Source organism: Lepidochelys kempii, chromosome 19 (genome assembly GCF_965140285.1).
Source record: "Lepidochelys kempii isolate rLepKem1 chromosome 19, rLepKem1.hap1, whole genome shotgun sequence".
Lineage (NCBI taxonomy): Eukaryota > Metazoa > Chordata > Testudines > Cheloniidae > Lepidochelys > Lepidochelys kempii.
Window position 1 is genome coordinate 5,543,587 of NC_136398.1, and position 23,090 is coordinate 5,566,676.

A 23,090-nucleotide genomic window follows, 5' to 3' on the forward strand; every position below is an offset into this window, starting at 1 on the left:
GAAAGCTCAATAAGAACTAAATACAGCGAGCGTGGCTGAACCATAGCTAAAGTGGGATATGCCTGTCAGCAGCATTTAAAGGATACGTATAAACACTAAGGAGAGAGAATTGTTGAAGGTGGCCCCTTTGGCGAGTCAGATGAGCATACGAATATTTAGCAGAACTGGCTGAACATTTTCAGCTGGACAGTGCTGTTTTGTTGAAATCAAAAGTTCCTTCAGGAATGTGCGGATAGGAAAAACATTCGGGGGAGGGAGAGCATTTTGATAAGGTCAAAATGTTTTTTTTATTTGTTTGTTTGTTTTGCAACAAGTTTTCCTTCTTATTTTTTATTTTATGCTGTAAAAAAATGACAAGCCAAACAGTGAAACGTTTTATTTTGATAACATTGAAATCTACCTCAAATGAGGGTTTTTTTTCTGAAATTTCATTTCATGGGACATTGCAATATTTGTTTCCGATTCAGAACAAAACGAGTTTTGAAATCCTGGAGTTTGCCACACAGCTCTAATTTAGGCTGAAGAGCCAGTAACTTTTCCAAAGACTTGCGCCTGACCATCCCTTGCTCATTGAATAGCAAGCCCTGTGAGTAGCTCGCTTGACATCACTCAGAGTTCTTGCAGGATGAGATACAACTCCGTGCTGTAAGGTTGTCACAATCTGATGCAGCGAGATCCATGCGACCATGGAACAGTCTGACTAAAGGAAGTGGTGGAAATCTCCATTGCTTGAGTCATTTGCAGTTGGGCTGTACATAGCATTGGGAAATAATCCTGTGTTGGCCAGAAGGATGGGGCCTATTAAGTCTCTTTCCCATCTCTAATTGCTATTAGCTCTTTAAGGAGCTCAGCCTCTTAGAGGTGTTGGATCCTCGCCACTCTCTGCTTGGTGTTTTGGTGTGATGGGGAGAAAAGGCATTTGTTTAATGGGATTATTCTTTTAAGGCATATGTAAGAGGATTCCAGTGCTTTATGGTGCTCCAAGGCCTATCAGCAACCTGCATTCTATGCCAGCGAGCACAAGTGTGAAGGTAAAGCAGGTGACAGGAATTCTGCAGTGCTGCTCACTGGGCACACGGCCCTGTGACTTTATCTGATTAGATTATGACCAGGCAAATCACTGTTGCTACCACCATTATATAATTGCAACGAATGTTATATGAAGTATGATGCAAGGCCAGAAAGGCTTAAGCATCCTGCAGGATAAATGACCCAGATTCAACCTTCAGAGACATGTCAAAAAAGTGTGTAAATGGTAATTAAGGCCATTCCATGTTAGATAGACTAGAACTTTGAAATGAAAACCTGTATTGATATGGCTGTGAAAAAAGCTAATGTCGTCTTGGGATGCATCAGGAGAGGTATTTCCAGTAGGGATAAGGAGGTTTTAGTACCGTTATATAAGGCACTGGTGAGACCTCACCTGGAATACTGTGTGCAGTTCTGGTCTCCCATGTTTAAGAAGGATGAATTCAAACTGGAACAGGTACAGAGAAGGGCTACTAGGATGATCCGAGGAATGGAAAACTTGTCTTATGAAAGGAGACTCAGGGAGCTTGGCTTGTTTAGCCTAACTAAAAGAAGGTTGAGGGGAGATATGATTGCTCTCTATAAATATATCAGAGGGATAAATACCAGAGGGAGAGGAATTATTTAAACTCAGTACCAATGTGGACACAAGAACAAATGGATATAAACTGGCCATTAGGAAATTTAGATTAGAAATTAGACGAAGGTTTCTAACCATCAGAGGAGTGAAGTTTTGGAATAGCCTTCCGAGGGAAGTAGTGGGGGCAAAAGATCTATCTTGCTTTAAGATTAAACTCGATAAGTTTATGGAGGAGATGGTATGATGGGATAACATGGTTTTGGTAATTAAATATTCATGGTAAATAGGCCCAATGGCCTGTGATGGGTTTTTAGATGGGGTAAGATCCAAGTTACCCGGGAAAGAATTTTCTGTAGTATCTGGCTGATGAATCTTGCCCATATGCTCAGGGTTTAGCTGATCGCCATATTTGGGGTCGGGAAGGAATTTTCCTCCAGGGCAGATTGGAAGGCCCTGGAGGTTTTTCGCCTTCCTCTGTAGCATGGGGCACGGGTCACTTGCTGGAGGATTCTCTGCTCCTTGAGGTCTTCAAACTACAATTTGAGGACTTCAATAGCACAGATATAGGTGTGAGGTCTTTTTTAGGAGTGGTGGGTGAAATTCTGTGGCCTGCATTGTGCAGGAGGTCAGACTAGATGATCATAATGGTCCCTTCTGACCTAAATATCTATGAATCTATGAATCTATGAATTAACGGTGATACTAATTGTATGTGTTTACTTATATCTGGTTAGATGTTACCCATGTAAACAGACAGTTCCTGTCTGTCACTATCCTCACACGTTCTTGTCAACTGCTGGAAATGGCCCAGCTCGATTATCACTACAAAAGGTCCCCCCCCCCCCGCTGCCCACCCGCTCTCCTGCTGGTAATAGCTCACCTTACCTGATCACTCTTGTTACAGTGTGTATGGTAACACCCACTGTTTCATGTTCTCTGTGTATATAAATCTCCCCACTGTATTTTCCACTGAATGCATCCGATGAAGTGAGTTGTAGCTCACGAAAGCTTATGTTCAAATAAATTTGTTAGTCTCTAAGGTGCCACAAGTACTCCTTTTCTTTCTGTCACTATAGCTATTGATTCAGTGATCAAAAGGGAATAGTAACATTTAGATGAATCTTGGGTGAAATAATGTCATTGTCTATATGTCTCTTTAAAGTTTGTGTTAAACTGGATAATGGATACATTGCCTTATGTTAATCTGCGTAGTTAATTACCAGTGATGCTTAGGAAATAGGTTTACTTCAAAGTCTCCATGATTGCCTAAGGACTCCGTTGCTCGGGGGTGGGGGTGGAAGCCAGAAAGAGGCGGGGTGGGGGATTGGGGGAAGGGGTGGAATGGGACAGGATGTGGAGCAGGGGCGGGAAGAGGCGTGGCAGGGGCTTGGGGGAAGGGGTGGAGTAGGGGCGGGAAGAGGCAGGGCGGGCTGGGGCCAGGTCGCTTGCTGCTGCCAGCACCAGGTCCCCCGCTCATCCCCCAGGCTGCCCTGGACCCCACATCCACCTGAAGCTGAATGGGATCTGATATCTGGTCCAGCTTTTGGCTGGGAGTTGCTCCCCGCCCTTCTGTTGGTGAGACAATAGGAAATGTCCTTAGCAGGGAGCTGTGTCCCTCCATACAAAAGAAGCCATGCTAAACTGGTCTCCGCTAGTAGTTACACTTTACGGCCCTTATATTAAACCATAGGTGGTTTTAATGACTTCACTGGAAACCTGGAAGTAATAAAATCATATTGCATAGAAGTAGCTGTGTGGCTTTACCAGGGATTAGGCGTTCCTTTATTATTTGAAATGTGTTTTGATTTGGAACAGAGAATGCGTTAACAGAACAAAACTTATCCCATTAACTGTTCCACTCTTTATTACAGAGCATCTCTTTGTGCACTGGGAAATCATTATTTAAACAGCCCTGATTCTGTAGCAGTTTTTTTGACGGTTGGTTGGTTGGTTGGTTTTTTGCGTGGACTGCTCTTTGTACACAGCCTTATTTCACTAGGCGACATCTCTAAAAATGCAGATAATCAGCTACTGTATACCTCCACCTGGAGGTGAGACGCAAAACTGCAAAGTCCCAACACAGCTGAGTCCCAAATACCTCCAAATTACTCTAAAGGTGACAGTTAGGTCGGGGGTGGGTTGTTTTTTCCCTCTCAGATGCATGAAGAAGGCCTGGCAAGTGGGTTGTCTGGGAGGAAAGAAAGTTTGGGCTTGGTTGGGGATTGTTTTGAACATTAATCATATCAGGACTTGTCTAGTCTGCTCTGGATGGTTGGCCCTGTGGATGATTAGAGAACTAGAGGGATTCTGACAAGTGATAAGAGACTGAAATCTGAGCAACTGAGAGGGGAAGGGATTTTTAGCTAGATTGTTTAAAATACCTTGTTTTTTGTTCACACCCATTTAGCTCAAACACCTAACGGAGCTTTGGGAGAAAAGTTCTCTTTGTGATTCAAACACTTCCCCGCCCCCCCCCTTTCCTCACCAACTGAGGACTGAGATTCTGTTCAGTTCTCTGGTCCCCTGAAGAGTCTTTCAGAAAAAAAGATAAGGAAGACATGGTGTGATCTTTTATTCTAAAATAAAAAACATTCAGAGGGGAAACTTACCTCTTGGGATCCTTTTCACATCCTGAAAAGGAAAAAAGAATTTGGTTCTTTTCAGGTCACCTTGAAGGACAAAATTTCCAAAAGCCCTTTAAAAATGTACCCAATATGTGACCAATATGCTCTGGTGGCACACATAATAAGGCAGGCACAGTAATTACCCACTGAGGGGCAGACTCTGACACCCTTACTCCGATTAGGTAGCACTTTCCTTGCCATGTGATCCAACTGACTTTCATGGTGTTATTCATGGACTAAGGGATATCAGAAACAGGCTGTATCGTTTTGACACACGTGAGCAGAAGGCAGTGTGGCTCACATGCAGTCAGGTACTATGGTCTGAAGCCAAATTAATACCTTACAGCAGGTGTTTTTTTTTTCTCTCTTTGCAGTATCATGCAAACTCAGACTACTTCCCCTTTGTGAGGCAGTTAGCAGAGTGGTGTGGAGAAGGGAGGTCAAAAACAAAGGGAAAAACAACTTCCGATGCAGGGATGCACAATTTTCAGCCGTGTCGTGCACCCTCCGCTCAGTTCTTCTGAAAATCAGTGTCGTTTTTGCAGCAAAGTTACCCTGGATTTGGCTGCTGATACGGCAAAGAGGTGGCTCAGCGGGTAACCGATGTTGTTCAATATGAAATCGACAAACCAGGAAGAAATATTTACGCAACTATCAGCAAGAAGGCAGAAAGCGGAAAAAGCCTCATTTCTGCTTTTCCTTGTCTCCTTCAAGTTGCAGCCAGCTTAGCACAGAGACCTGTTGGCAGAAGGCTACGATCCTTTCCAGGGAGCCAGGTCCCTTCAGTGATGTGTTCATTGCTGTTGCGAAAGCAGCTGGGAAGGAAACAGAACATTGCTGGCTTAGCACATCAGACCACAATTAAAATAAATTGGAGGGAGCACAGAGGGAATGGGCAGAGATTCCTTATATCGTCTTGCCCTCCAGCTCACAGGAAAAACAGCTGTTTTGATCTATAATTGCACCTTGTTGCAAAATCAGCAGCAGCACTGGCTGACGGATTTATAAACAAGTTAACAGAAGATGGGCTATGCAACATTGCATAGCAGTAAACACCTCCAGTAGTGTTACCCCAAGCATTCAAAGATTGTGAGTCAGCTCTCAAAAAATGAGTTTGGCTTAAAAAGCATGAGATCTTTAAAATAATAAATTTGGAGTTCACTTGTACTTGTCCTCTGCACATAAGTCACATATCCAAGCTTTTCTCTGCAACCACAGGGCTACAAACTTCCTTTTAATAAACCACAGCTGAGATTCTCATGCATTCACATGAATCCAAGAGCTGATGCTTTAAGAAAAACACCAAATATTGCAAGACTCTATAAGAATTGCAAGCATTGGCAACAGTGGACCTCCCATATCAGAACAACCACTTTAGCCCCGCAGGGACGCTTGGATCAGAAATCAAATCATACAGGGGTAGGGATGGATATTCTGGTTTTAGTACATTTCCTAGAGAAACTGGTGTCACATCACAAACCGCCACCACCTCAACGAGTGCCCTTGTGGGCAATCTTAGCAGAAAGGGCACAAAGACTGAACACAAAGACACTCATAACAATGCTATACAAATAATATAATCATTATCGTATTTGTCAGCTCAGCTCTGGTTATATTGAAAAGATAGTGGTATCACTCCACCGGATATCAGGAAAGCGGTCACAAGCAAAATGGAATGATTATGACAGGTTGACAATACCAGACATGGCCACATCACAGCAGTTAGCCGCCTGAAATCATGGAAAAGCTTCCTAGTTGCAACGGAACTGCTTGAAAAATCACCAACAGCTACACAACTGAAAACACAGTAGACACAGTTTGCGATACTTGATGAGGACATCAAAATGCACAGAAGACTGGTCTACCTGAAGATGTTTAAATCACTTCCAAACAAGAGTTGGCTGGTCAAGAGCCAGTATGCGGAAGTGGGGCCATTCCAACAACCCGGAGACATGTGACTGCGGTGAAACACAAACCACAGAACATCTGTTGGTCTGCTGGCTCTTGAGGAACTGTGCACCATGGATGATCTCACCAGAGCTACAGACCAAGCATATCATGTGCCCAACACTAGAAAAACCTATGATTGTGGTGGAAGGACACAAGAGAGCATCTCCATTCTGACTGCAGCTTTATTACTAGTTATGGGATAGGAGCCAGGAAAAACCCAGCTTCACTTTCACATCCAGGTGACAGTTACATGGCCAGGCAGTGAGGAAAATCATCATTTGACTAGTAAACTGAGTGTGTTATCTGGTAATCAATGAGAGATAATAAACACACAGCTGCATTGATAGTAATTTTTCAGGCTGTACCTTTCAATAGGAAAAGCACAAGGGCAGCAGGAGTCACATTCAGCCATAACATATTCCCCTGAGCCAGTCTCTGTTGAAGAGAGAGAGGGGTCTTTGGGAAATGGGACAATTCAGTGAACTGGGATACAAAGACTTTTGCTTCCAGATCAGTGATTCAGATCCAGGCCAGGTGTGATAGTAGCTGAAAGTTACCACGTGATGGTGAATTCGAGATCCATGTGAAACGAATTAGGGTGTCTCAGACTAGTCCAATTTGGAGCTATCAAGATCACAACTGACACTACTTGGAAACATCACCAGATTGGTCACAGACTGAACGAGCCATGGAAAATGGATTCTCATGTTTAGATGCGGTTCTTCCAGGGCAGGATTGAAGCACATTGGTTGGATGGTCCTGACTTCCAATCTCCTGCACTACTTATGGAACACTGACCTATCCATAAAATCTTTGTATTAATATTTCCTAACTCAGGAAGCTTATGACCCATAAACACTGACCAAAAGCTAAAGGTCCCAACGAGGTGTAGCCATAGTAAAGGTCTCATAATATTGCATTCTTGACAACTTCATTGATCAGGCTAGTATCTCTCTCTTAAGTGTGCTTTAGAGGATGAGAGACTCCTTAGTGATGCAGGTTTCTTGTTCATTGGGGAACCTGCTACATGCAAAGTAGTATGTGAGTGTCTCAAAGTGAGAATTAGCATATTACAATATATGCTAACTGCTCATGCTAAACACTCTGTTCCACCTTGCATTTTTGCTGTGATGCTGGGAGTACCTTTCCTAGACCTGAAGAACAGCTGTGTGTGGCTCAAAAGTTTGTCCCTCTCACCAACAGAAGGTGGCCCAATAAAAGAGATTACCTCACCCACCTTGTCTCTCTATGCATCCAGAAGACAGAATTGTTGTAGCTAAGGACTCTACCTTTGAGATCAGTTTAGTGAAATGCAGGAAGGACATAAGTGAGTTTAGAGTTGACACCGGAGACAGAGCCAGGTTTTGCAAACAGAAAAAGGAATGGGTCATTGGTGGTGGACTGCACAACCCACGATGCATCTGATGAAGTGGGTTTTAGCCCACGAAAGCTTATGCTCAAATAAATTTGTTAGTCTCTAAGGTGCCACAAGGACTCCTTGTTCTTTTAGCTTCAGGAAGTGTTTCTGGCTGCAGGAAGCATGCAATACCGAGCTAGGTAATGCTCCTAAGACCCCCTGCAAGACTCGGCTGGCTGGGCCAGACAGCGAGGAGAGATTAGCTGCAAAACAAAGAAAGCATCTGACTGAGAGGTTTTCCTCTGGACAGACCAGGGATGGGATAATGCAGGTCCCAGGGCAAGGGAGAGCCCCTGTTTGGGGGTGTCAGGACTCCCACGCCCCAGACAGATGAGGTGTGGGGGAGGGGAGGAGGGTGTCAGGACTCCTGGGTTCTCCTCCCACGCCCCAGCCAGATGACGTGTATGTGGGGGGGGGAGGGTGTCAGGACTCCTGGGTTCTCCTCCCACCCCCTCAGCCAGATCAATGATCCCTTGTCCCACCGGGAGCCTCCCCCCATGGCCCCCCTCGTCTAGCCCCCGCCCCACGCCTGCGAGCGTGCAGAGCCCTGGCCCCCTCCGAGCCGGGTGTTATGCCCCATGCAGGTCCCGGGGCGGCTGAGGAGGCGGTATGCGCTATTCAGCTGCCGGGGTTCATCCGCCACCTCCCTGGACTCCCCGCGCCAGGCCCCGCCTCCGCCTGGGACCGCCCCCCCCTCGCCGAGTCCCCACCCCCTTACCGAGAGGAGTGAGCCCCCCCCACCACCACGGAGATCTCGCGAGGCCGAGCCGCGAGTCCCGGGCATGCGCAGTGTTTCGCCCGAGGGGGGAAAGGGGCGGAGCGTCCGTTCCACCGCCTCACGGAGCAGCCGCCATCTTGTTTCTCGCCCGCTTCGCGCTCGCTCCGTTCCTCGTCACACCCCCCTCCCCTCTCCCTTCAGCCGGGCGGGAGGCAGAGCGGTCGCGGGTCCCCTCCCCTCGGTGCCCGAGCAGAGGAGGAGGAGGTCGCGGCGCAGGCCGGGCTGGTGAGTGAAGGAGGGGGGGGGATAGGGATCCGGTGAGGGGGGCGGGCCGGCCCGGGCGGGGGCTCTCCGGCTGAACTCTTCTACCAGCCCGGTCCGCTCCCATTGGCCGAGCTGCCCCATCCTCGCCGATTGGCTGGTGGCGAGGAGGCGGGCAATGAGGGCTTCGCGGTGATTGGCTGTGAGAGGGCGGACCGTGGAGAGGGCAGGAAACTGAAGCACCCCCCCCCTTTCCCTCTCGCGCTGACGGGGTGGGGGCAGGGCGGGAGCGGGGTCGGTGGTGGCGGTGGTACGGTGGCCTAGCAGGCTGGGGGAGGGGCTTGCCAGTGGGGCTGGATGCCCTGGGTGGGAAGAAGGTCCAGGGGGAGCGTTACATGTTGTTTAGGGAGTATGTGGTGGGCTGGAGGTTTAAGCTAAGCAGGTTTAGAGAAAGGGGTGAAATGAACCCTTTGAAGCAGCACAGCCAGACCGCTCACAGGAGTGGAGCAGGCGGAGCCCTGTGTCCCCTTGAGGGTGAGGACTTGCACCATACATACTGAAATGATGACAGGTTTCAGAGGAGCAGCCGGGTCAGTCTGTGTTCGCAAAAAGAAAAGGAGGACTTGTGGCACCTTAGAGACTCACCAATTTATTTGAGCATCAGCTTTCGTGAGCTACAGCTCACTTCATCAGATGCATGCCGTGGAAAATACAGTGAGGAGATTTATATACACGCAGAACATGAAACAGTCTGTATGGTACGTAGTGAGCTGTAGCTCACGAAAGCTTATGCTCCTATAAATTGGTTAGTCTCTAAGGTGCCACTAGTACTCCTTGTCTTTTTGTGAAATGATAACGTTGTTTATAAAGCACTTCCTCCTCCTTTTCCAGTGAGTGTGAGCGGATCCCTACACAGTAGTGCATTCTGCTTCTTGTGCAGCAAATGTGCAAGATACGGGAAAGATCAGGCGCTTGCTTGTTACCAGTTAACTGCAGCTTACTCACTGAATCCAGCCATTAGGTTGATGGGAGGGCTTCTAAGTGGAGCTTGCTTTGCTTCCTGTGACAATGGGTATTGAATGTCTTCCAGGATTGTCGTGCAAAACCTCAAGTTATTAAACTTTGCATCTGAAATACAGTCCCATAATATCCCAGTTTCTCTAAAGTTGAGCAAGGATTGACTCCCAGTGGGGAGGATATCCAACCACAAAATATTAGTCACATTATTTTGCCCATCTATGGCATCTTTCACCTGAGGATCTCAAGAGCATTTCTCCTTTTCAAAGTCTGACTCAATATTTAACCTTTGTAGGGGGTGCAGGGGAAGAGGAAACCCTTAAAAACAACTAAAACCACTAGAAATGTCTTCACAATGAAAAATCATCGAATTAAAGCAATTGATTTTTGAACACATTCCCATGTGGTGGTTGAAACCCAAATATGGCAGCACTAAGAACCTTGAAAGTGAAAATAACTATAAACAGAAGTTAAACTGACTGCTTTTACTTTAATTTCTCAAACTGAGATAGATGAAAACATTAAACAGCATCAGCGGGTAGCTGTGTTAGTCTGTATTAAACAGCATAGCAAATAGGCTTGAAATCCATTCTGTGAAGTAAATAGGTGTTAGTCATTCCCATTATGTGATCACTCTCCCAATTCTATTGAGAAAGTTATCTGGCCCTTATCATTGTGGTATCTGATCATCCCATAGTCATTAATAGGTTTTATCCTTGCATCACCCCTGTCAGGAAGGAAAGTACTATTCCTGTTTTACAGATTGGAAACTGAGGCACAGATTTAATAACTTGCCCAAGGTCACACAGGACGTATGTGGTTGATCTAGGCATTGAACTCAGGTGTCTTAAATCTTAGTCTGGAGGCCTATTTGCTAGACCATCTTTCCTCCTGAAGTTTTACAGCATGTCGCTCAGATCTAGGATTAGAACCCAGAACTCTTGACTCCCGGTGTAGTGCGTTAATGGTGTATTGTTTAGAAGAAAATTATCATCATGCTTTTTATTTCTTACTAAGCCCAGTGTCCCATATGAGATTTCAAGAAGAAACTCCTGGTATTGAGAGCTCCAGTCTATTTTAGCAACTCTGTGAATAAGCCCTTGTAAGTACCCTCATTAGTTGCCAGAGTCTGTGCAGTTAGATTGAAAGTACCATTTCATGTCAGTGTGATAACTGTTAGGAATTGTGGTGCAGAGTAAAGGACTTGGCAGCATGCAAGGCATAGTTAACTTTTTTATATTAGCCACGGACAAAATAACCTAGTGTACAGCTCTTCACTTCTTCCTGACCTAATATATTCTAACATAACTTATTTTGGTTCACCTTTCACAATGAATTACAACTTTTTCACTCAAATGTTAATGAATTTGCTTTTAGCTAGAGTTCTTTATTCCTACTGAACACAGTGGAATGAATGAGTTTAAATGCCATTCAGGGTGGAGACAATTCTTGGTCAACTAAACTGGAAAGTATTTTGGTTTGGGACTGACGCTGGATACCCCTACACAGCAGGGTAAGATTGTTATTTAGTAGTTATATAGGAGACTGAGAATCAGGACCATTAGAGTCTATTCCACCTGGCCGGCTGGGTGACCCTGAGCAAGTTGTTTAACCTATACTACTCTTCCCTCCTCTGTAAAATATGTAGTATTTTTGCCTATTTCAGAGAGTTGGAAGAAGTAACAACATCATCCGTGATAAGGTTTGGGGGAGTGGTAAAAGACTCAACTGCTTCTGCCTAGGGAAGTCTTGGAAGCTCCTTCGCTGGAGGTTTTCAAAAGGAGGCTGGATAGCCATCTGTCTTGGAGGGTTTAATCACAACAAATCCTGCATCTTGGCAGGGGGTTAGACTAGATGACCCTTGTGGTCCTTTCTAACCCTATGATGCTGTAATGAATAGGACAGGTCACTGACAGAACAATCTAGATTGCGTGATAAGATGGGCTCATGTAAATATTATGCATTTTAATATGCCTAAATGTATACATTTAAGAACAAAGAATGTAGGCCATAGTTAAATAGTGGGGAACTCTATCCTAGAAAGCAGTAACTCTGAAAAAGATTTGGGGGTCATAGATAATCAGCTGAACATGGGCTCCCAGTATGAGGCTGTGGCTAAATGGGCTAATTCAACCCTTGGCTGCATAAACAGAGGAATCTCAAATAGGAGTAAAGACATTATTTTACCTTTGTTTTTGGCACTGGTGCAACTGCTGTTGAAACATTATGTCCAGTTCTCAGTAACGTTCTCTACCAATATTTGTCCCACGCTACGTAACATCCTGGTATGACTCTTAATGCTTTTACTATACTAGGCTTGTTTGTGCCAAATTTCTTACAGTTGCTATCACCGATGGTGTAAACAAGGCACTGGCAGCAGCTGGTGTTTTAAACGCTGTGCCGTGTGGACCTGTAGGAGAGGGCTAGACAACACTTTTTAAATGCTGGCAGGTGCCTGGAGCCGTCTTTGTGCTTACACTCCTACCTGTTGTGCTGAATGATTGGCACCAAACATGGGAAATTTGGGGCAAAAAAGCTCATGTGGACACCCTCTAATTCTAAATAATTCCTTTCCCTTCTTGCATCTGAAGAAGTGGGTTTTTTACCCAAGAAAGCTTATGCCCTAATAAATCTGTTAGTCTTTAAGGTGCCACCGGACTCCTCATTGTTTGTTTCCCTCCTTGGTAACCCTTCAGATTCTTGTTAACAGTTATCCTATCTCATCCTTTGTCCAACGTGTATCTGAATTAGTTCTGTTCTGTTGTACAGTTTTTATGCCTGTGAGCTACCTGTTGTACGTTAAGCAGTTGAGAGGGCCTAGAATATTGAGGTGCTTTGATAATTGGATATGGAGCCTTTCATCTCTAGGTTGCTGATTCAAATCCCTCTTCAACGGTTAATGACTAAAAGGGAGCATCAGCACCATCTGATGGCTATCTACATACAATGGCCTGAAAGCATCAATTCAACTACTTGAGGACAGTTGTCACATCACAGAAGCCACCTCTGTGTCAGTCTCGGTTGGTCGGTGGGTGGTAAAGCCAAACACGGACAGAGACAAAGCACCAACTAAAGGTGGTCCCTCCAGTTAAATGTTGGGAGGGCAAGGGGGGAGCTTGCTCAGTGTCTGTGTCTGAGGCACAGAATAAATAAATAAGTTTAATTCCTAATACCTGTTCATTTGGAACTCTGTATTGCCGTTAAATTTAGAAAGGAAAATGTTGTGCATGCTGTAAATTTAAGTTCTTTACAATGCTCAAGCTTCCCAGCTTCATAGGCCATCAGAATGTCATGATTCATCTACCTTTTGATTCTATGCACTTAGGATCAGAAATGTTTGTTTATTAGTCTCTATAGTGCCACTATCTGTTTTTTTTTTAAAAATGGTATATCTAAATACCTTGCAATAGATTGTCACTTCTGAAAAAACAATTCTTATCTGTAAGCATGAAATGATAACTTTCAGTAGCCAAGATAACTAATAAGCCATATAATCAGTCAGTGGTGGAAACGTGCAATTTACTTGCTGTCTTCCAGAATCTTCATCCCTTACTAGCTTTCAGGTGGGATTTTTCAAAAGTGCTCAGTATTGGCTTTACTCTCTTTGATTTTATGATAAGAATAAAGCATGTACAGTCTGTCCAGCAGATCGGAATAAGGTCCTTAGACTATGTAGTGTTACAGGGATATAATATAAGCATTACTAGATTTTTAGAGGTTTTTAAGAACAATATTATGAAGATTGAACTTTTGTTACTAATATTTCATGTGCCACTAAGGTAGATATTTTCTGGAATGCATTTATTTCTATCAGCTGTTTGGGTCTAACTTAATCTTTTCGTACTGTCTGTGTTTGTTACACTTCTTAACATAGAATAATGGAGGGAAAGATAAATTCACACTTATTGTAAGTGTGTAAAGCATTTTGGGATATAATTTGTTTGAAATCTGCTATACAAAATACAGATATGTTGCTGCTGTAGATGTTGCTAATCTCCGATCCAAAGCACAACATACATTCCTACTTCAGTATATTTATGAGCACATTCTGTGTTTAGTCCATTATTACAAACCTTGGGCCTGATCCAGAGCCCACTGCAGTCAATGGGAGTCTTTCTGTGGACTGTCTTCAGTGGGTTTTAGATTAGACCTGTTGTCGTATGAACATTGACCTTGAAATATAGCAGCCTCTGTGGCTTAATTGGCATAATGGTTTCTTTCCATTTTAGGCACATGTTTTCAGTTACTTTTAAACTCTATTGTTTTAAATTTTCTAAAGTTTTCCAGGCTTTTTCTCTGCCTGAAAGTGGTGATGACTTAATTTTAGAGGTGGTCTTTAGGAGAGTGTGTGGGGAGTGGGGTGGGGTTAAGAGCAAAAATAGTTTAGGTGTGGGGGGCGGGGGGGGGGGGAAACCTGTTGTAGAAACAATACTTAGAACTCTTGTTTGAACATCAAAAATGACTGCTTTAGACTCCTGAAATATGGCATGGAAATAGCCTTCACTGACACTTACCTTTTAAGCTTTCCATTGGAAAATTATCTTGATTTGGTTGCCTTAATAGACTTTGAAAATTGAGTACTGAGCCAGCACAGAACACTTTTAATTGTGCTAAGTTCATAAACTCAAAGCTAAAGAAGGTCATGCTGCACAGGTGTGCAGAGCTAACACCTGCAGAGTGATAGGTAGGTAAAGGGTGTGGCATACTTGCTTCATTCATGAAATGTTTTGTAAGGTCAATGGTGAATTAGGTACCATGGAACTCTTTCCCCAAGTGAAGCAGTGAAGTTCATGAGGTAACTTAAGGTACTCATGCCTTGGAGGGAAAATCAGCACAGCTCCTGAGACTCAAAGTGGTTCTTTCCTACCAATATCTAGTGTGTGAAGAAGTGCTTCCTACTGTGATCCTCATGAGGTTCATGGGATAGGACATTCTGTGATGTGTAGGCAAATATTTCTACTTGATGATTTTATTTTTTTTTCAAATACAACGTAATTTTCTACAATTATGCTATCTGTGTAACATTCTACTACTACTGTGAGCGCCACACGGTCCATGAAAATCACTAATGAAAGATGCACAGTGAACCATTCATAACATACTACACATTAAGTAAAATGTATTTTAACTATTTATATTTCTCAGTGAACATTAATGGCATATGTCACCTATGTATACATCTAATTTAACTTCAGTTATCTGCCTCATTTCTTGAATTGCATTTATGTGCTGCTGATGAAGAGAATGTAGATGCAAGTGCAAATGTGTACATTTTCTTAAACAGTACAATACATAATAGCGTAGTTAAGCCTTGTATCTTACTGCATTCACAAAGTTAAGGGTTCACATGCAACCTGTAACTGTGGCACTTCAGGATTTGGGTGTCTAATTGTTCAACCTTAAAGTTGTCTTAGTTTGTTTTTGTTTTGTTTTTTTAAATAAAATTACTTAGAATGACAGATCTGTTTTGGAAAACTATAAAAGGTCTTTATGCAACTAATTGAGACAAGGACTCAAATAGATTACTTCAGTTCTGCTACATTAAATTTAAGTCGTTAGTTTAATTGTCTTAGATTGGCTTTTCCTGCCTTATAATAAAGAAAAGCCTATATTGTTTTTACACAGTAACTTTCCAGTGTGTGCTTACTGTCGTCTCAGAATAACTGCTATATGGTACTGTATTGATGTTACACAGACAACCTATCTGGCCAATCAAAAGCCCCTAAATTATCTTAATTTTTTTTTAATGGACCTCAGCCAATAAGAAATCCTTGGGGTGGGAAATAGTATGACTGTACGTTAGTGTCAGGAAATCTGTCAGACATGCAAGAGCGACTACTTTAGATACAAAAACTGCCAGGATATTTGTATTATGTATATTTACTAAATATTTCCTTATATAAGTTTCCTTCTAGTTTGAAGTCTGTGTCTGACCCCTGTTCTGCATCTCAAGGTAACTTTAAAACAGGAAGTGTACAATGGAGGTTAGTGATGACATGAGCAGCCAATCCAGACTTTGTGAGCTTAACAGATAAAGGAGCTTAACCAATAAGACAGCAGCGGAGGCAAGATTTGGTGTCAAATAGCATGCTAGATTGAATGCCTTTGACTGTTAAAGTGGAAGGAGGCTGCACAGGGTTTCATTGGCGACTCGGGAGTTTTTCAGTGAGGCAGGGGTCAGCTGAAAGACAAAGAAAAATGGCGAATAGTTTGCTGGGAGGGCAGCTGTTCAGTTATGCACTGCATTGGACATTCCAGAACCATTTCTCTGCATCTCTTGCTGCCTTTGTTTCCTCTTCCTTTTTTGTGGGGGATGGATAGGAGTGACTTGCTTCTCCCTGTCTGAAGAGGGATAATTAACTGCATGTAAAATTAATGCAGTTCCTGGTAAGTTTAATTTTTGTTTTATGTGGAAATCACAGAAACTGTCTAGCTTTAAGGAGAGGAGATAAGTTGAACTGTCTCAGAAAATGGCCACTTTACATTCCTTGCATACCTTACATTGCACCTACTGTACCTTGTTCTGTTTGGATTTTGCATGCCCTTCAACTGTATTTTGCTACTTTAGTAGAGATAAGAGAAGATGAATGAAGAAACTATTAATTTTCAAGGAAGTACCGTGATAAAATACTTATTCTGAACAACGAATATGGAGGTTCAAAGCTTGAACTATTTTTCAGAATAATTTTTCTTTGTTCAAGTGCACTGAAGCTTTCATAGAAGAAGAAAATGTAATATTTTGAGTGAATTTTCTCCACATTTCCTTTTACTTTAAAGGTACAAAGAGCACCAGTGACACTGTTATGAATTTGTATACAAATATGCTTTACTGTCCAATAGGATTTCATATTGAAGGCCCTGAATCATAAAAGTTAAATTCTTTCATAACTTTCCCCCTGTATATCACAAATAGTTTTGCTTCTTTAAAATGGCTGTATAATGATGGGTAAAATTTTGCTCTCTTCATTCTCACTGCAGGATATTCATAATGTCTTTAGAGCCTGAGTGAAAAGGAGATACATTCATCCTTTAAATCTCATCCTTTATGAAGACCGCTAACATAACTCTTTAGATAGCATGTACTACAAAATGTCTGTCACTTCATTTACCGCCTTCCTAAAATTGTAGTACTCTTACTGTTATCAGAATGTGAAAGTCATAGTAAGTGCAGCACATTCTGTTGCCCTTGCAGATAATGCCACATTTTTAGGTTAGGGGATATGAAGCCTAACATTAGCACATAGGTTTCTAATCAGTAACTATTCAGTTCTTGTGAGTAATGAAGCCTTGTATCTCTTCTACAAACATCAACAAAACACTTGACAAGTATAAGCAGTTCTTTGTTTTCCTTTTTATTTGCAAATAAGGACTGAAGGTCACTGGAATGTTCCTGCAGTAGAGCAGTCTTACAGGGTCTGTAGTCCTGCAAAGGACAGCCGTGGAAACAGAGAATGAGAGAGTGCTTAGCTTAGAAGTTTTTCAGTGTAAAGGATTTGCATGGCAAACTGAATAAAAGACTTGTATTCCATATTTATTTAGTGCTCTTGCAGTTGAAATGGTGCTGCAGTGAAAGTTGCTGGAGCAAGGCCTTCCTTCGCTAGGAAGAGTGACCTTGAAATACTGCTGCTCCGAGTTTAGAGAATGAAGGACAAAGTTTGTTTATACCACGTTGAACTGGAAAAAAGCATCTAAGTTGAAAAATGAAGTTACTTCCGATGTCTGGGGACATTGAGGTTGGCATGAATAGGCTGTAGATCTAAATTAGAAATCATTTTCAACAATGATCCAAATTACATCGCAGTCCTTCTCTCTTCCCCATCCATACCAAAAGATTCTAAATCTCCCTGGCATTAGTCGTTGCATTGTCATGAGTGAACTGCATGACACAGATTCAGTATTCCCATTCTGATGCTCTTTATCTTCTTTCTAATCTTCAGTTATTGGCCAAGGAAGTGGTTTTCTAAAAGCTCGAAGTAATTATGTTTGTAGCTTATTTTTGTGTGGGAGATGGAAAAGCAGGCCAGAACATTATTTCTGGATTTTAAAAAAAGAATGTCTCTTCTGTGATGATAATAACTGTGGCAATAAAGGCCTGCATGCTGGAATTAAACTTTTACCAAGAGTCAAGAATAAAAGGTCTGGGATTAGCATGATCTTCAGATACTAACTACTCAAAATATATATTTTGAATTTAAACTAATCACAACTATCAATAATGTCTTCTGTTTGCAGACAAAGCTTATTCAACTTCGACTTCTGGGTTGTATCAGTGCTAATTCTGGGTTGATTCCATGCTAGTCTCAAATCAGAGAGGGAGGTGAGGGGTGCTACACTAAGGACTAATATACACTTAAAACACTACAACAGAACAGCTGCCCTGCTTCAGTGCAGATGCTACCTATACTGATGGGAGGCATTCTCCTGTCAGCATAGATAATCCACCTCCCCGAGAGGCAGTAGCTAGGTCGACCTAGCAATGCCTACACAGGGACTTAGGTTAGGTTAACAGTGCCACTCAAGGTTGTGGATTTCTCACATCCCTGACCAATGTAGCTAAACTGATCTAATTTTTTGTGTAGACCAGGCCTAACATTAGCCAAAATTATCTGTACTGGAGGGTCCCTTTTTGTATGTGAACAGTAGTAATGTTAAAGCTTTGTACGGGGTTACCAGCCAGAATCAGTGGACTTTTACTGTGATTATAAAGCTCATTAATAACATTTTCAAGCAAAAGGATGAATGACATTTTGAAGTGTTCCCTGTTAAGATTAAGATTTTTTTTTTTTTCCCCCCCAGAGAAATTTAAGCTAAGGTGCTTTGAACCATTTGGAATAGTGGAGGGGAGGTCAGAGGCTGGAAGGTGTGTGTGGGTGCTCACATGCTCACTGTAAAAAGAAGATAGGAAATCCTTACCAAAGGCACTTTTTTAACGTCCAGTTCTTACTACTACACATATCCTTGCTTAACATTGCCAGAAGTTCAGAGCTTAATTAAGATAGATACAATTTTATTTAACTATGTCAAGACGGCCTGAAGAACTATAAGTGTTTCAGTAGAGCTAGTAAGGGATTTATTTACAAATGGGACCAGTTTCTATCTACTTTCTTCCCCACCCACTGTGCAGGGCAGAAAGGGAAGGAGATGCACTTTTACCCCAATTTACTCAGTGCAGTAAACTTAGTTGGAGCCTAATCCTGTATTCTGTGCTCACCCAAAACTCCTATTAGTTTCTTTGAGAGTTTAAGTTGCCCAAGGAACGCAGGTTTGGGATCTCAGTTTGAGAGAAACAGATTTCATTTTTTGTGTTTCAAGTTCACTTGATGGTGAAGCCAGTTTTAGTTTAAACAAGGTACCTTATGTGTATTTCCCATTGTTATTGCAGTTGACTTTTTAGGTAGTGAAATTTTGGAGTTGAAGTTTATAGTGGGGAAAACTATTGTCCACAGGTTGAAAAAGTAGCAGTGGCTATAGAATGATTGAGAGTTGTACAAACCAAAGGGCTGTAAATTCGAGTCTCTTATGCTGTGGTAAAGCATCTATATTTTAACTTGTATGGTCATGTGAATCAGCCTCTGCCAATTTCAGGGCTTAGCCGATTTATAATAAAGTGAAATTGTTATGGTTTGTCTCTTGTACCCTCTTTTAAATGTTGTGTCTCAAAACATTAGTGAATTAATCTGATGCCTCAAAGTGTCCGGAAGCGTAGTCAGCACTTGTTATAAGAACATTGATTTCAGGAATAAACTTCCAAGATACTAAAACTTACTGGGAGTTATCTATGGGATATTTTTCCTTATAAGAGAGAATTATTTTACAATTCTGAGGTGTCTCTTGTTCAGGAGTCTTTTTGAGTCTGGGGGCTTTCTGTAGTCTGTTTAACTTCCTGCCCTACTTGGTCACTTTGTATAAAATTGGGTCAGTCTAAGTAGTCTTCTTTTTCTTTTGTTCACTGAAGGTGACGCAGACTTGTATAGGGTGAAGATTGGTGGCCCTTGTATGGTGTGCTGTTTATAGGACAGAATTGTAGAAGCTAGAAATGCACAAGACTTAGTGGATTATCCAGTCTACCTCCCTAGCAGTTCAACATCTGCTGGCCTCAAAACTGAGGCAATGGACTCCTCAAGCATTTCCTTATGTAAAAGTAGGATAGATAGGTTGTTCTTAATTTCATTTTTCACACAGTTTCTTTATTATTTACAAAGCACATGGAGTAAAAGAATGAATAAATAAATGTTCAAATAATTTTCCCATATAATCTTCATACACAAAATAAACCTTCCTGTCCAAAAAAAAATCACAGCTGCTATACAACAAAAACCATGCAAATAGAAAAGAAAAAATATCTGGAAAATAATAAAAATTTCAAATCCATAATTATGCATTCATTAAATAATTACAAGGAGACTTTTTGCTTCCTATCACTTATTTTTATATGTGTGTTCTGCTGATAGTTTGGTGCTATTTTGAATTGTTCTTTCTGCCTTTTCCCCCTATTTGCAGTTTGATGATTGGTTCTAAAAATGCAACAGAAGAGCAAAGAAATATGTAGCACTTAGTGCTGCATTAAGATTAAATCACAACTTTACCCCAAACTTCCTGCAGCATCTGTGTTTGAGCTCAGTATCATATATGAACTCTGTCTGATCCAAATACTAAATAGGCGGTTAAGAACACTCAACTGGTTTAAGTCTTTCAGCCAGATAAATTGTTTGGCTGTCTAATGGTAGTAAAGTGTATGTGGGTATATGTGATTTGTTTCATCAAAAACCTGTCTATATTCATATATGTTGTGTATAAATAACTCTAGTATGTGCGGGCAAACATTAAAAACACACACACACAACCCCCCCCCACCACACACACACACCCCTCCTCCCCACCAAAAAAAAGCGTATGGCCTAATCCTACGGTGTTTTAAGAGTATTTTGCCTGAGTAAGGACTACATGTGAGAAATATATGTATAATGCACAGTCATCTCTGCTGTTTATTTTTCGTATATTTTGTATTTTAAAGTCAAAACTTAACCAAACACTAAATAAACTTCTTATGTCATGCCCCAGATACAACCCAATCCAGGCTTTCTTGGACTATCAAGAGACAGCAAGTTCCAAAGGTGATGCCCCACAAATGAGAGCTATGTTGCTGGCTTTCACATTCAAGTGTTTCCTTTTGAAAGCCTAAAAAGATTTTCTCAAGGAAGTTAGAGTAGGGTGCATAGAGCCACTATTAATTTTTGAGTGGTGGTGGGAGGCAGGAGGGTATTTTCTCTGTTCTTAGATGTATTAAAGAGAGAGGAAATAAACTTGGGCTTCCTGAACACTCTTTATCTTTTTCATTTTTTTTTTCTTAGATGCAGAGTTGGTTTCATGAATCTTCCAGGGCTAAGAGAATTATTTTTTTGGATTTTCAAAGATTTTCTTTAGAAATGCTGCTTTTTGTTGATGATAAACTGTACACCATTATTTTTGTAGTTACAAGGGCTTCATTAATTATTAACCTTTAATTCTGTTAATTTTTTGAACAATTTTAACCATGTTTCTGAAAATATTGGTACTTGAAGGACACTCATTTTCACTTATGTGCTTATTGGACACTTACCGGATAGTAGCCTAAAGTCGTGTAGAAAATAGTGCATTATGTAGGTATAAATCACAAAATTCCTAAAAATACCGTTGAGTATTGAGGTTACTAATGCTCCAGCACAGGGCACATTCTAAATAAGTATAGTTTAAATGTATGCTGACATTTATTGCTGCCACATATTGGATCCTGAGAATATATTTGTGTGCCAAAACTCATCATCTTCAGTCCTTGAAATCAGATTAAACTATTTAATATATTTTTAGACATGTGACAAGTACACTTAATTTGTATCTCGCTGATGCCAAATAACAGCCCTGAAATTCCATCAGCATATTCTGAACAAATCTGAATAAGACACATCATGTCTCTGAGGAGTGAAAACTTGTCCCGTTAATTTCAGCAGTGCTTTTTAAAGTTAAATTTAAAACTAGACTACATCAGCCTTCCACAGTTCTACTCCTTGGGACAAGTAACTTTTTTTTTGGGTGGGGGGGGCGGAAATAGGTGAGTTAAATTATCATTCACTTATTCTCCATGCCGTTATCCTGAATAACCGCAAGGGAGTAACTTTTTGTTGTGCCTGGGCTGGCAAAGTCATGGTTTCCGAAGCTGTGTTGCTACACACAACGGTTTAAATTTATACAACCACAGTGTGTGTGTGTGTGTATAGAGAACATATTTCATACTAGGTTCCCTGAGTGAATGAGATTAAAGCCAGGAGACAAGTTGCACCCTTTGGGATATTGTTCTAATGTATACAAAGTAGTATTTTACCCTGTGAAATAGACCTTGTTCAAAAAGTGTTCAGATTATTAAAGAGGCCTTTTATATCTTTACTCAGCATTTGATATAGAAATTTATATATGCAAGGTATATCTTAAGAACACGTGTCTTTTTATCTATCTGAAGGCCCTCTGAATTGGTTTTTATCCTGTGTGGGGAAAAATCTTGCCAACACCGAAACCACACCTGGCAAGGATTGAGTGCAAAGGGAAAACACAAAAAAATCTTAGTAAATGTTTAACTTTTAAAGTACCAAATCTTAGCTGTGACCTTGTGCTCTCTGGTTCAAAGGAAGAAAGGAAACTAAAATAACTGACACTAACAGCAATTCAGATTAGTTTTGCTTACTTTTTAAATAATCACCTTTTTAAAACGTTGAGCATTTTACAATCACTATGACACTTGAGTCAGGTGCTGCACTAAGAAAAGGTCAGTTCTTGAGTCTCTTGCATTTAGTGTTGTGCCTTTCAATGCACTTAAGGTGTCTGGTGGTTCTATCACGGAATAAAGCCTATGGTGTGTTTGTCTAATTTGTAAATAAAACTGAGAACCATCCCTAGGATTAAAATTAGAGAAATAATTTTGCATAACAAATAATATATGCAGTCATTTTGTGTACAAAGTCACATGGATATCACAGTGGAGTTGTTTAACATGAGTTCTGTGATATTATGTAATAGAAGTACTTTGCCCGTAGTGCATTTCCAATGGGGAGCTCAAAATGCTCTATTAAAGATAAGTATTATCCCAGTTTTACAGATGGGGAAACTGAGGCATAGCAATTCTGACTTGTACAGGGTCATACAGTAAGTCATTGCCTGAGCTGGCAATAGAGTCCTGGCCCCTACTGTTAACAGCTAGGTGATTCTGCCTTAAGTGTATTAATTCACATGCAAAATTTAACACATGTTGGATATCTGGATGTTTATGCATACATCTCTTAGCATAATGTAACTTTGATTATGTGTATGGTCTATATGACAAATACATGCTTGCCAGAGTGTTTAAAGAATAGTTGCTTCCTTTTGCAGGTTACTACAACAAATGTGGTGTCTTGGTCCCTGATCTTGCAAAGACATAAGCACATGCCTAACTTTAAACATCAGTAGTTCCATTAAATTCAGTGG

At 41.5% G+C, this 23,090-nt stretch overlaps 1 protein-coding gene across 3 annotated transcripts in view; it reads left to right on the forward strand.

Annotated features, from left to right (window-relative positions):
• The first annotated feature begins 8,518 nt into the window (after window positions 1–8,518).
• Window positions 8,519–23,090, forward strand: part of NFYC (nuclear transcription factor Y subunit gamma) — a 58,156-nt gene continuing 43,584 nt past the window's right edge. For 2 of the 3 annotated variants that reach the window (XM_073317809.1, XM_073317811.1), the window contains exon 1: window positions 8,519–8,603. The gene's annotated coding sequence lies outside the window, so the exon portion shown is untranslated. Of the gene's footprint in view, window positions 8,604–15,718; window positions 15,984–23,090 lie in introns of those variants that run through there. The other variant, XM_073317810.2, reaches the window with a different exon arrangement.